At 33.6% G+C, this 14,466-nt stretch overlaps 1 protein-coding gene across 50 annotated transcripts in view; it reads left to right on the top strand.

The window, feature by feature from the left end:
- Nucleotides 1-14,466, top strand: part of Mbs (Myosin binding subunit) — a 304,687-nt gene that overhangs the window by 238,579 nt on the left and 51,642 nt on the right. For 2 of the 50 annotated variants that reach the window (XM_073982216.1, XM_073982217.1), the window contains exon 1: nt 6,715-6,928. The exons of 47 other annotated variants lie outside the window; for them this stretch is intronic. The gene's annotated coding sequence lies outside the window, so the exon portion shown is untranslated. Of the gene's footprint in view, nt 1-6,712; nt 6,929-14,466 lie in introns of those variants that run through there. One more of the 50 variants, XM_073982215.1, reaches the window with a different exon arrangement.

The following is a 14,466-nucleotide window of genomic DNA, read 5'->3' on the forward strand; positions in this document are numbered from 1 at the left end:
GCTACTGCTGCAAGTGTATGTCAGTGTGTCCAAATGTAGAATTTAATGTTTCGTAAAGTTGAGAAAAGAAGCTTCTGCTTCCTGGTATGCTTCGATGCTGAAAATGCCTACATAAGAAATGAAAACAAAAGAAGATGGTTGTAACAAAATGAATACTAATATGCCCCTGCAGCATACATAGGCAGCAGATTGGTCTGCCGACACAGACAAACAGATATGACCAACAAAACTAAGAAAATATTTTATGTATTGGCATAGATCCATTTCAAAAAAAAAAAAAAAAATTAAAATGAAAGTTCAATGAACGATTTAGTTTTGTGTGTCAATTTTTGCGTGAAGGTAGGAGGTGTGATGTGTGTGAGAAGAAAAAGTCATTCTTAGAGAAAAAAAGCACAATTAAAACGTCATAATTTATTTTGACGTTTTGGGACCAATTTATATAAATCATTTCAATTAAATGATTTGATATTTAGTAAAAGAAAATGTATGTTCCATTTTCAAAAATCATGTCCGACAATCCAACGGAGTACAATGGGTGGCACGACCACCATGCACGCAAAATTCATGTGTTCGATGTCCATGCTAGACAACATCAAACATTGTGAAAGAATGATTGGTTGTGGTATTGTCTGAAGCATTTCAAAAGGAGTTCATCGTGGTGTATGCCGTTTGCCGGTATGTATACGCTCCAATATCAATATCAAACCACTCTTAAATCTCATAAAATGATGAAACAAGTAAGAAAGTATCAGTCAGATGTGTTGACAGAGATATAAACTCAGCCACTGACCCACAAAAAAAAAATAATTATGCCGTATATAATTTTGTACCACGAGTGTAAACCAGGAAAGTAACCACATTTGGGTTAAGGTCAACCTAAAGAGATTAAAGAAGTTTCACTTCATCCAGAAAAAACAACGATTTCGTGTCGTTTTTCCGTTGGTAGAATCATCATTCCAATATGAACTCAATCGGTCCACACACAAAATTTCTGAAAAGTATAGATTAGGACCAGCTTTCGAATCGCTTTGCAACAACTTGTATTCACTGCCCCCATACGACAGTACAAGTTTCATCAGGGGCAAGTCCATACTTCCTGAGAAACTAACCTGAAAGGTGCAAAAACCCCTGTGATACAGCGTGTAGTGGTTGGAGCGCAAGATAAATCTCGAACGGATCTGCCGATTCGGTTCAAAATTTGGCTTTCGTAATATTTTGTCCAAACATAGTTTAAATTCGAAGATAAGCCATATCGGTGCACTCCTTCAGGTACCTCCCCCACAAATGTTCAAAAATGTCCGGAAAAATTGTGGGTACAATAACTCTTAAAGGAATTGGCCGATTTGGTCCATACTTTACACATCCAAATTTATCTACCAAATATAGATAAGGTTCAAATATGGACTTTTTTGTCCACACCTTCGGGTACCTATCACATAAAATTTCGGATAAGTTCACTTTAAGACCTGCTTCCGAATCGCTTTGATTTTTGTTGAAGCTACTTGCATTCGCTGCCTCAATTACGACGGTAAAATTTTTTAGGGTCAAGTCCATACTTCTTGAGAAAACAGCCCGAAAGTTGTAAAAACCCCTATGACACCTTATTTAGTGGCTAAAGAGCACGATAATTCTCGAACTGATCAAGATATTTTGTCCAAACTTCAGTTTCAATTCGAAGATGGGCAATACCGGTTCACAGCTTCCGGTACTTCCTCCAATATTTAAAAAATGTCACTAAAATGATATGAGCTATGTCTCTCGAACGGGTCAACCAATTTGGTCCAAACTTTGAATCTCCTAACATTTTTTCCAAATTTAGTAAAAACTTCTAAAATGGCCCGTATCGGTCCTCCCCTTAGGATACCTCCCCAACAAAAGTTCAACATTTGTTTCCAAGTGCAGTTTAGGATCTGTTCGCAAATCCTTTGGAAATGCATACCGATGCTGTTCGATATGGTCCTGTTTAGAGCGATATTATGTTTTCCGTGGACAAGTCCATGCTTCCTGACATACTGGTCCAAAAGTTATACGATGACCCACTGAAATGACTAGTGGGAGCGATATCTATCGAAAAGATACGATTCCCAAAATAAGATCCACTTCGATAATGGACTATGTCGGTCCATTCCTTTAAGTACCTCCTCCGCAACACTTTTTATCTTTAATCCTAATCTACATTTTTGTCGGCAAGTTCAAATGTCCAAAAAGTGTCTCAATCCACATGGGCTGAAGGTATATCTCTGTCGGCAAAGTCGACTGATACTTTTTACTTGTTGAAAAACAATTTTAGTATGTGTCGGCAGGTTTTTGGAGCTTTTGGGTCATTATCTCAGGAAGTATTGACTTACTCCGGAAAAAATTGTACCGTTATAAATGAGTCCACTAGAACAACCTACTGAAAAAAGAATCAAAACGATGCAAGAGGGGCTCTTACACTTCTATTTTTCCGAATTTTGTGTTGGAGGTACCCAAAGGTGTGGACCGATATAATCCATATTCCAACCTGATACAAAACTGGATAAAATAATATGATGTGCAAAGTATGCACTAATAAGAAACTCCCTGCGAGAATTATCTTGCGGATTTGCCATTTTGGTTGATGCCGTCAGGGTTTCATGGAGCTTATAGGCATATATCTCAGGAAGTATGGACTTGCGCAAGAAAAAAATTGGACCGTCGTAAAGAAAAAGTTTGAAAAAATTTCAAAACTAGCCGAGAGGAGCTCTTAAACTTCACTTTATCCGAATTTTGTGTGGGAGGTACCCGAACGGGTGGACCGATATAGTCCATATTCCAACCTGATACATGACTGGATGAAATAATCTGATGTGCAAAGTCTGCACCAACAAGAAACTCCCTGCGAGAATTATCTTGCGGATTTGCGTTTTTGGTTGGTGCCGTCGGGGTTTCTTGGAGCTTTTAGGCCAATATCTCAGGAAGTATGGACTTGCGCAAGAAAAAAATTGGACCGTCGTAAGGAGAGCCGCAAGGAAAACTTACTGAAGAAATTTCAAAACTATCCGAGAGGAGCTCTTAAACTTCACTTTATCCGAATTTTGTGTGGGAGGTACCCGAAGGAGTGGACCGATACAATCCATATTCCAACCAGATACATGACTGGATGAAATAATATGATGTGCAATGATGATGTCTGCACCAATAGAAACTCCCTGCGAGAATTTTCTTGCGGATTTGCCATTTTGGTTGGTGACGTCAGGGTTTCTTGGAGCTTTTAGGCCAATATCTCAGGAAGTATGGACTTGCGCAAAAATTGTGTCGTCGTAAAGGGAGCCGCAAGGACAACCTACTGAAAACATAATCCAAACGATGCGAGAGGGGCTTTTAAACTCCTCTTTTTCCGCATTTTGTGTGGAGGTACCCGAAGGAGTGGAGCGAAATAGTCCATATTCGAACTCGATCAATATCTGGAAGGAATAATACGATGTACAAAGTTTGGACCAAATCAATTGCTACTTTCGAGTGTTCTCGTTCCCACCATTTTACAGAAAATTTTTGAACTTTTGTGGGGGAGGTACCTGAAGGAATGTACCGATATGCCGCATCTCCGAACTTAAACTAAGTGTGGACAAAATATTACGATAAAAAAAGGTTCGAATCGGTTGATCCGTTCGAGAGTTATCGTGCGCACCAGCCAGAAAGACGGACGGACCGACATGGCTAAATCGACTCCAAATTGTCTGAAAAGAATTTCGTCCAAATATACTTTGGGGTCTAAAAGCGTTAATTCGACGAGGCACATTTTTGGTATTTTTGTGGTAAATTGTATATATATACCCACGGTGCTCTTGAACCAAGTTTAAATGGAAGGTGCTTACACCTGGGGAGTTTTTGCGGATTCTGAAACTACAATGTTCATAGATGAGAAAAATAAAAAAATTGCCGGAGCGCTATTAAATAAATCGCGGTCAAAATTCACATTTTAGGTTTTTTTAAGTTTTCACGATTTTGCTTGGAAACCACAAGTCCTCTCGAAACGAGATTAAAGAACTGTATCCCCTCCCTATAAAACAATGTTATGACTGTAATTTCCTAACTTTAACTTATTAGAGGGTCACTCGAAAACTTTCTGGCCTGGGCAACACGCAGTGTCGACACCTATTTGACATTTTTTTTTTTTTTTTTTTTTTTTTTGTTTGAAAGTTTGCCAGTTTTTAGGACAGTTTGACATACGACCATGTGTTGGGTTGTTTACATTGGCTTGATTTTGACACCTCGACATGGTTTTTGAACGCTTTTACAGCATCTTCTGGCGACTAAAATCGTTGACCACGCCGTTTGGCGTGGATCCCCAATCTTGGCTGTACGGCGAATGACCCATCAATTCCATGTTTTGTTCGTTGAAACAGGCGCTGGTTTGAATCGATGTGTGAGAGCTCGCATTGTCAGGATGCAGAACGATTCGTCTTCTCTTGTTCGTTTCTCGAAATCCTCAGGATACTTCAGGCAAACAATTTGTAGTGTAACACTCAGAATTAACCGTCCTACTTTTCTCAAAGCGTATAGTCCTCATACGGTCAGTTTTGCCGAAAAAACAGGCGACAATTTGCTTCGAAGGTCTTCTTCCATTAACGACTTTCGTTGGATTTGGCTCGCTTTCGGAGACCCAAACGGTCGATTCCTGTTTTGTTTCGGGCTCCTAAGCATAGACCCAAACTTCGTCGTCTGTGACGATCTTATAAATGTCGTTTCAAGCACCGCGATTATTTTTATTCACAATTTCTTTGCAGCTATCCACAAGAGCCTGATTTTGAGCGATTGACCAATTTTGCTGGATATGCGAGAAAAATCAATTTTTTCCGCCATGTGTTCATGCAAAATCAAATGCTAGATGGTAGAATAAATGCCAAAGGATGCCTCTATCTCACGGTATTTAAAATGGCGATCTTGGATTATCCGTTAACGAACGGTTTAATTTTTTTGTGGCACAACTACCGTTTTTAGACTACCCTTACGACCTTCGCTTTTTAGCGAGTATCCCCACGTTTTTCATAGTCCAATAGGATGGTTCTTTATCGACATACAAAGATTTAATTTGATCGATGCTCTCTTGCCGTGATTATCCAAACTGTTAAACTTTCCAAAAAATGTCATATGACACCTGGCCTAGGCCAGAAGGTTTTCGAGTGACCCTCGTATATCTCAAAAAAAATATTAAAGTCAATCGTGTAAAGAATTTTTACAGCTATAAGATTTTCTCTAGCCCCATTTCGATAAGACTTGCCGCTTTCAAGCAAAATCGTGAAAACCTAACAACAAAAACTAAAAATGTGACCTGAACTTCTATATCTCAAAAAATTGTAAAACCTAGGAACAAATCATAACGGTCAATCTTTTAGAGAATTTTCACAGCTACAACTTTTTCTTTAGCCCCATTTCGATAGGACTTACGGTTTCCAACCAAAATCGTGAAAACCTAAAATAAACTTAAAAATGTGAACTTTGACCGCGATTTATTTAAAAATCCCTCCAGCAATTTTATCTCGTTTTTTTATTTTTCTCATCTATGAACATTGCTGTTTTAGAATACGGAAAAACTTCCCGGGTATAAGAGTTTTTTATTTAAAGTTAGTTAAGGGCACCTTTCATGTCATTGTTTTATAAGAAGGCGATACAGTCAGTATATTGTCCAAATTTAAACTTCCATATCTCAAAAATGGTAAAACCTACAAAAATATCATAAAAATCAATCTCGTAGAGAATTTTCACAGCTACAATATTTGCTCTTATCCGATTTCGATAGGACTTCCGGTTTCCAAGCAAAATCGTGAAAACCTAAAAAACCGTAAAAATTTGAACTTTCATCGCGATTTATTTAAGAAGCGCTCCGGCGATTTTTTTCCTTATCTATGAACATTGTAGTTTCAGAATCCGCAAATATTTCCCAGGTGTAAGCTCCTTTCATTTAAAGTTGGTTCATCAAAGCCGTCGGATTCTTATATACGTGATATACTGTCCATAGAAATCCTGCTGAAAGGCTTTCCATTTATAAGAAACCTCGAATAAAAAAAAAAAACAAACAAAAATCGCAGTACACGACCTTTGACCCCGAAATTTTTTTTCGATTTAAGATATTAATTCTAATGGCAAAACAAAAACTTACCCCTCCACCAAAGTTCAGCTGTGTGGGGATTTCTCGCTATTTCCCCCTTATACACATCGTATGTCTATTTTGACCCATATCCCGCAAATTGTTTGGCTTCATTCAATTTGTTGTTACAATATGTCAAAATATGGGTCGAATTTTGTGTTTATTCAAAGATTTTTGGTCGGAAACCCCCAAAGAAAAAATATACAACATTTATTCCTTGAACAAATTGTTGAAATCAAAAAAGTGAGAGTACTTTCCGATCTTTAATAACAGAGAAAGTTCTTTGAGAGAGGGCGAGCTAACTTTTCTCTCGTTCTCTCCTCTTCAAATAAAATCAGAAAACGATTTTCCCAATTTTCTCAATGAGAGAAACTACAACCGGCGGCAGTGATTCGTTTTGATGACGATCATCATCGTCGCCATTGTCATAATGATGCTCACAATGATAATAATGATGAAAACAAACGATGATAATGGTGATGATGTTGGTGGTGGCTGGCTGGCTGTGTTCGGCTGTTTGCTGATGATGCTCCTCTGCTGTGTGACGACTATTTTCTTAATGCTAAAGCAAACAAATTTATAAAAGAAATTTTCAAAATCATTATGAATTCAGTCAATATTTAGATCTTCAGCCAGCAACGTTGTTGTCGTCGTTTATCCCAAAATTCGCCAAAAAGTTTTTTTTCATACAAAACGAAAAAAAATCAACTAATAAAAGGAATACAAACGCCACAACAACAAAAATACAAAAATAGATATCAAATTTGTTGTATTTATTAGAAAAAACGTCTGTCTGCTACGTTTTTCATTTTTGTTGTGGTATTTAATAAAAAAATTAAAACAAAAAACAATGTGATTTATAGAAGAAAGAAAAAATCTAACAACGCATTTTGATGATTGATGACAATTTCAATATTTAATAATAAAACCACAAACTGTTGCCGTGTTCGTTTTGCAAAAAAATATAGAAAACTAGATATTATTATAACACAATGTGCAACATTATCTCGTAACAGAAGAAGAAGAAAAAAATAAACACAGTAACATATTTATTTGGTGTTATGTAAACTGAGAATGGGACCAAATATCTGCTTAAAAAAATAACCTCTATAAATTTTCGACACTTTGACAGTTAATGTCACAAATCTAAATTTTGCAAAAATATTTTTTTTCTTTCAACGAAAACTAAAAAGCAACTACATACATTAACAACAACAACAAAGGAATCATGCCAACCACAATAACAAGAATTTCTGACATGGATACTTTTCACAAAAAATTGAAAAAAAACTTATTATTGCTTAATATTATAATGCCATGTTGTCTGTCCAAACGCGACCATAGATCACTTTATCATCAACATTATCAGTTCAGCAGTGCCAGCAACAACATCTAAACCAAACTATCAGTTACATTCCTTTGAAACCTTATTTGGTTACAGCCAACCACCAATCCATCCAGCAGCCGCCATAAATGCAACTTCTATCGAGCGTTTGATCGCTTATTTGTTGTGTGGCAAATCAACCAGTCAGCCGCCAACCTACCAACCAACCGACTTGAACGCATCAAGTTTAATGCCATATTTGTTAATAGGGGCTTTCCGATCGAATTCTGACAGATAACATGAAACATAAATTATAATCGTCATACTTCAATTTCAATACACGACCAACTAACCAGCCTGCCCGCCAGCCAACTACCACATATTGTAGTGGCTCCATAACTTTAGTGTATGTGTGTGCGTGTAATTTTTCATGGCAAAACAACAAAAAATAATAATGTAATTTTTTATTATTATTGTTATTTTCCATTTTGGAGTTTGACATTTAGTTATTACGTTCGGGTTTTGTTTGCTAAGTAAGGAGTTTGTGAACACTATTGCCAAATTAGTTCGAGACTTAAAATATCGATCTTATTAATACAATGATCCCAAAGTCAGGAAGTAGTGGTATGAATTTAGACATCGTAATATTTCTTCCAGATCACATTCGAATCTGGATTATATCGAACCAGTCCTACGGGTACCTCCCCCACAAATGTTAAAATCGATGGGAGTAAGTTTGGGCCAATTCCCATATCATAATCAGGTATGTGATGGAAAACGATTCGACTCGTTTTGCCATAAATCGAAATCGTATATCTCCAATTTTGATGAATATTTTAATGAAATTGAAAATGGATTTTAAAAATATTATTCGAATAACGGGCGTTTGTGATGCAAAACTATATATATCATCAACAGCACTCCGATTATATACCATTTCGATTCTGCAAATCGAGTCGATTCGGTTTTCATCACATACCCGAATATTTCTTCCAAACATAGTTATACTTCGAATATGGACTATATCGGTCCACACAACATTTCAAACATTTCCGCAAAACTCCAGTTTAAGGATATGTCTCGGATAGTTTTGAAATATTTCCTTCCGGCATCAATGTCCATTGTCCATTTGGGCATCCTAAAATGTATTCCAAAAGTACACACGGTGCTCTTGAAGCAACTTTAAATGGAAGGTGCTTACACCTGGGAAATTTTTGCGTATTCTGAAACTACAATGTTAATAGATTAGAAAAATCTGAAAACAAAAAAAAAATGCCGGAGTCCTTTTTAAATTAATCGCGATTCAAGTTGTCATTTATGATAATTTCGTAGGTTTTACCGTTATTGAGATATAGAAGTTCAAATTGGGACAATGCATTGACTGTATCGCTACCTTATAAAACAATGTCATACATAGCGCGCCTTAACTATCTTTTAGTGAAAACCGCTTACACCTGGAAAGTTTTTGCGGATTTTGAAGGTGAGAAAAATCCAAAAACAAGAAAAAAATCGTTGGAGGGGTTTTTAAATAAATCGCGGTCAAAATTCACATTTTTTAGGTTTATTTTAGATATTGGCGATGTCCTATCGAAATGGGGCTGAAGTAAATGTTGTAGCTGTGAAAATTCTCTAGAGGATTGACCGTTATGATTTGTTCCTAGGTTTTACATTTGTTGAGATATATAGATGTTCCGGTCACATTTTTAGCTTTTTTTGTTTGCTCTCACGATTTGCTGGAAAACGGTAATTCTTATCGAAATGGGACTAGAGAGAATCTTTTACCTGTGAAAATTCTCTACATGATTGGCTTTCGTAGTTTTTTCCTAGGTTGTACCATTTTCGAGATATATAACTTTAAGTTGGAAAATTGCAGTCATGACACTATTTTATAAGGAGGTTATACGGTCAATGCATTGTCCCAATTTGAACTTCTATATCTCAATAACGGTAAAACCCACGACGTTATCATAAAGGTCAATCATGTAGCTATAATATGTTCCTTAGTCCCATTTCGATAGGACTTGCGGTTTCCAAGCAAAATCGTGAAAAACTAAAAAAATTAACTTGAATCGCGATTAATTTATCTATGACTTTTGTGGGCAAGGTACCGGAAGAAGTGGGCCGATACAACCCAAAAAAATATTACGAAAGCCAAATTTTGGACCGAATCGGTTGATCCGTTCGAGAGTAACCACGCCCCCCAGAGAGTCAGAAAGACAAATGAACTTACATGGCTAAATCTACTCCAAATTGTCTGAAACGGATTTCGTCGAATCATACCAGAGGTCTAAAACCATTATTTCAATGAGGCATATTTTGTATGAATGTGTATATTAGGGTTATGACTTTTTTACAGCCTCATATCCCTGTATCATAGCGTCATGAGTTGCTACATAAGATTACATAAAATCTTAATTTAAATTTGAGTTTATCAGAATTATGAGGAAGTTTTGAAGTCATTGTAAGCAGATATATAACACTGTGCAACAAAATGGAGCTCGAGGTCTGGGTGATGGAACATTTCTTTGGGGGTTTCACTATAAACCATCAGAAATTAGCGTTATATCTTTGTTCGCTGTTGTTTTGTTTGTTTTCACTAATTTTCTTTAATTCTGAGAATCATACAAATGTTGTGAACGTTTTTTTCGAAGACATATTTTTTTAACAAAAACAAAAAATTCAAAATTTTTTCCAATTGGTTTGTGCATGACCTTTTTGAATATTTGAATGAAATAAACGTTATTTTAGTAATTAGTACGATTAAGTCCATATTTATATTAGGCAATTTTCCTTGCGGCAATTGTCAGTTTGTGGGTGAGAGAGGGTGTTGAGAGGCAAAGGGTTACCATACTCGTATGCCTCACCCCTCTCTCCATCAAACTGACAATTGCCGCAAGGAAAATTGCCTAATATAAATATGAACTAAGTTTATTCATTCGTGCAACAGGAAATTATTTTAAAATGAAATTCATTCGTGCAACAGGAAAATATTTTTGAGATTTTTTTCATACATTTTTTCAAACAAGATTTTTTTAAAACATCATTTTAGTGAATAATAGGCAAAAGTTCATTCATCCGTGCTATAGGAAACCATTTTTAAGAAAAAAATATCAAATAGTCATAACCCTTTTATACCCTCAGCATTTATGCTAACGAGGGTATATACACTAGTGTCTAGTCTAGTGACTAGACCCTCGTTAGCATAAATGCTGAGGGTATAAAAACAAGTAAAAAGCCGTTGAGATTCGACGGGCTGAACTTTTTATACCCTCCACCATAAAATAGTCTTAATTAAAGTGGAATAATTAGTTTTCCTTCACAATTTTAGATGTAAAAATTTTTCGACCAAGGATACCCTATAAATTATCTAATCTAATCTAAAAAATATATTCAGCCAGGTGAAAGGTACCCACCAACCGGGCAAGTGTTGACCTATCTTAACAATTTTTCGTGGAAAAGTTTTTATAACTGCAGGTGACCTCAAAAGCCAAATTACGGGTAGTTCCGTCAAACAATGTAGCTAAGACCCTCAAAATACCGAAAATCGAGACGTACCGTTATATGGGAGCTATACCAAAACATGGAGCTATGTTGACGATTTTTACTGAAGACGTTTCGTGACCACAGAGAACCTCAAATGTCAAATTACGGCTAGTTCGGTTAAAAATTGTAGCTTAAACGCTCAGAATACCGAAAATCGGGAAGTACCGTTATATGAGAGCTATACCAAAAAAAGGAGCTATATTGATGATTTTTACTGAAGAAGTTTGGTGACCACTGAGAACCTCAAATGTCAAATTACAACTAGTTCGGTTAAAAATTCTAGCTAGACCCCTCGAGATACCGAAAATCGGTTGGTACTGTTATATGAAGGTTATACCAAAACATGGACCTATGTCCATAATTTTTGGAATATAAGTTTGTTGACCGCTAGGAACCCTAAATGTCTTTTTAAACCTAATTCAATAGGAAAATTTGAATAAAAAAAACGAAATACCTGAAATCGGGCGGTACCGTTGGATTATTACAAATGGAATAATTCGAATTAAAAATGGAATAATTCGAATTAAAAATAGAATAATTCGAATTACAAATGGAATAATTCGAGTTACAAATGAAATAATTCGAATTACGAATGAAATGTTTCGAATTAGAAATGAATGTTTCGAATTACAAATGGAATATCGAATTATAAATGAAATGTTACGAATTACAACTGGAATGTATCGCATTACATCTGAAAAAAAATCGTATTTGTAATTCGAACCAATGGAACCAAAAATGTTGTAATTTTTTTCGAATTTCAAATAGAATGATTCGAACTACAAATGGAATAATTCCAATTACAATTAGAATAATTCGGATTACAAATGGAATAATTCAAATTACTAATGGAATAATTCGAATTACAAATCAAATAATTCGAATTACAAATGATATGTGGCGAATTACAACTGAAATGTTTCGAATTACATGTGAAAATGTGTAGTTGTGCAATTGTTTATCATCAAATGACGACATGTATATTTTCGTACCCATTGTCTAGAAATTGAAATATTTAGAACACCACCGGTAAATATAGCAGAAAAATGTTCTAAAGAACTAAATTTACACAATTCTATTCAGCATGTGTTTTTGCACAAAGAAACCATGTGTTCCGATTTATAACTTAATTTGTGTGCGTTTGAGGAACAATGTAAAAAATAATAAAATATTTACTTTTGTTTACTCAATCTCAATACAAAATATACTTGAAAATATTGCATCCCATTTAAAATTGAATCGTCGTCCCCACAAAATGGGGATTAAAGTTTTTTTCATTTTAATTTGGATTTTTATAAGATGTACATGTTTCAGGTACCGAAAATATTATTAATCAATTTTTGACAAATTGCTGTATTGTGGAAAATATAAATTGGCGAATTGTAATGAGAAACAATATAGAACAAGTAAAGAAGTAATAGTCGGCTGTGCCTTCAGCCTCTAACAAAAAGAAAACTAACAAACCCAAACCTTTTAGTCCTGACGTCTATAAAATATATTAATTTTAAATCGTTTCCAGTTGTTGATAATTCTGAGAGTAATTAAAAATATATAGGAACCAAATCTAATTTTAACATCGTGTCGTCATGCGAATATAGCATCAACATCTGTCACAAAAATAATTTAACTTTTGGATTTAATCCAAATAAATATATTCCATAAAAGATAATTCATAGATAATGAAAACATTTGAAGCTAAACAACCAAAGGTTTCTAACATCAACATATAAAACAATATTTTAAGCGAAAAATAAATGTTTGCATATGTAGCACACCTAACCCATACATTTATGTGCAATATAAATAATGTGCAATAAACATTGATGATAAAACGCCATAAATATTATTTTCACAAAATTAGAAGAACAGCAACAAGAACAACACAACTTGTCAAAAATTAATCTTATGTCAATCACATTATGATGGATATACTTTTCCGTAACCTTATGGCGGCGACACACATTTTCATCTATGTCGTCTTATGAATATTGATAACATCTGGGTGAGGAGAAGACGACAAACAGACTCGTATGTAATTTCGCCGGTATTTACGTTTTAGACATTTTCCCCATACAAATGAAAGCCAAACACAACAACATAGAAATTCATTCTATTAAATGATGCATTTTGCGGTAAAATGCTTGAGATGTTCACTGACGTGATTTCCTGAATTTATGGTTTATTTTTAAAATGAAAATCTTCTTTTGTTTTGTTTTTGTCTTCTTTGCTTCATAGCGCCTTATCCTCAACAATGCGTCGTGGTGCGTGGGTGATTCATGTGAACCAAAAAAGAAAAATTAAAACAAAACCAATAAAACGTTTTTCCCACTTTTGTTTTCATTATATGTTTTTCTGTTAATTTAGTCAAATAAATCTTCCGTTTTTTTTTTTTTTTTTTTTTTTTTTGCAAAGCGTCTTATTCATTTTAGCACTAACATAAACTAAAAAAACTTAATACTTTAAATCATTGTCTTATTTTTATGTCTTCCTAAAAAAATCATTTTTTGTTCGACGCCGTTAGTGGAGATTTAGTGACGTCACAATCTTTGCTATATTTTTTATCGAGGTCGCCACGTTCAGCACATAGTGTTTTGGGAGGCCATAGATTATGTTAGGCCCTGACCTAAACCGTGAAAATTAATTGCTAAAAAATTCCTAAAATGTTTGAATTATATTTTGCGACAATATCAGTAACAATATTTATAATTACAATATTTTCCAAATATATTACAATATACTCCAACTCAAGCAATCAAATTAAATATTAAATATTAAATATTAAATATTAAATATTAAATATTAAATATTAAATATTAAATATTAAATATTAAATATTAAATATTAAATATTAAATATTAAATATTAAATATTAAATATTAAACATTAAATATTAAATATTAAATATTAAATATTAAATATTAAATATTAAATATTAAATATTAAATATTAAATATTAAATATTAAATATTAAATATTAAATATTAAATATTAAATATTAAATATTAAATATTAAATATTAAATATTAAATATTAAATATTAAATATTAAATATTAAATATTAAATATTAAATATTAAATATTAAATATTAAATATTAAATATTAAATATTAAATATTAAATATTAAATATTAAATATTAAATATTAAATATTAAATATTAAATATTAAATATTAAATATTAAATATTAAATATTAAATATTAAATATTAAATATTAAATATTAAATATTAAATATTAAATATTAAATATTAAATATTAAATATTAAATATTAAAATATTTAATATTAAAATATTTAATATTAAAATATTTAATATTAAAATATTTAATATTATTTTTGTTTGTTTTGTTTTAGTTGAAGATTCAATCCTATGATTGCTAAGTCTGGAGTTTCCCCCATTGGCTTAACTTCATCACTTTCCTCTTTGCAGAGAAAAATGTTTACAAAACGCACTGACAGCTTGCAAAATTTACTGATCGCTACCAATATCAT

The sequence above is a fragment of the Musca autumnalis genome, unplaced genomic scaffold (genome assembly GCF_047663935.1).
Source record: "Musca autumnalis isolate F117 unplaced genomic scaffold, ASM4766393v1 scaffold_4, whole genome shotgun sequence".
Taxonomy (NCBI): Eukaryota; Metazoa; Arthropoda; class Insecta; order Diptera; family Muscidae; genus Musca; species Musca autumnalis.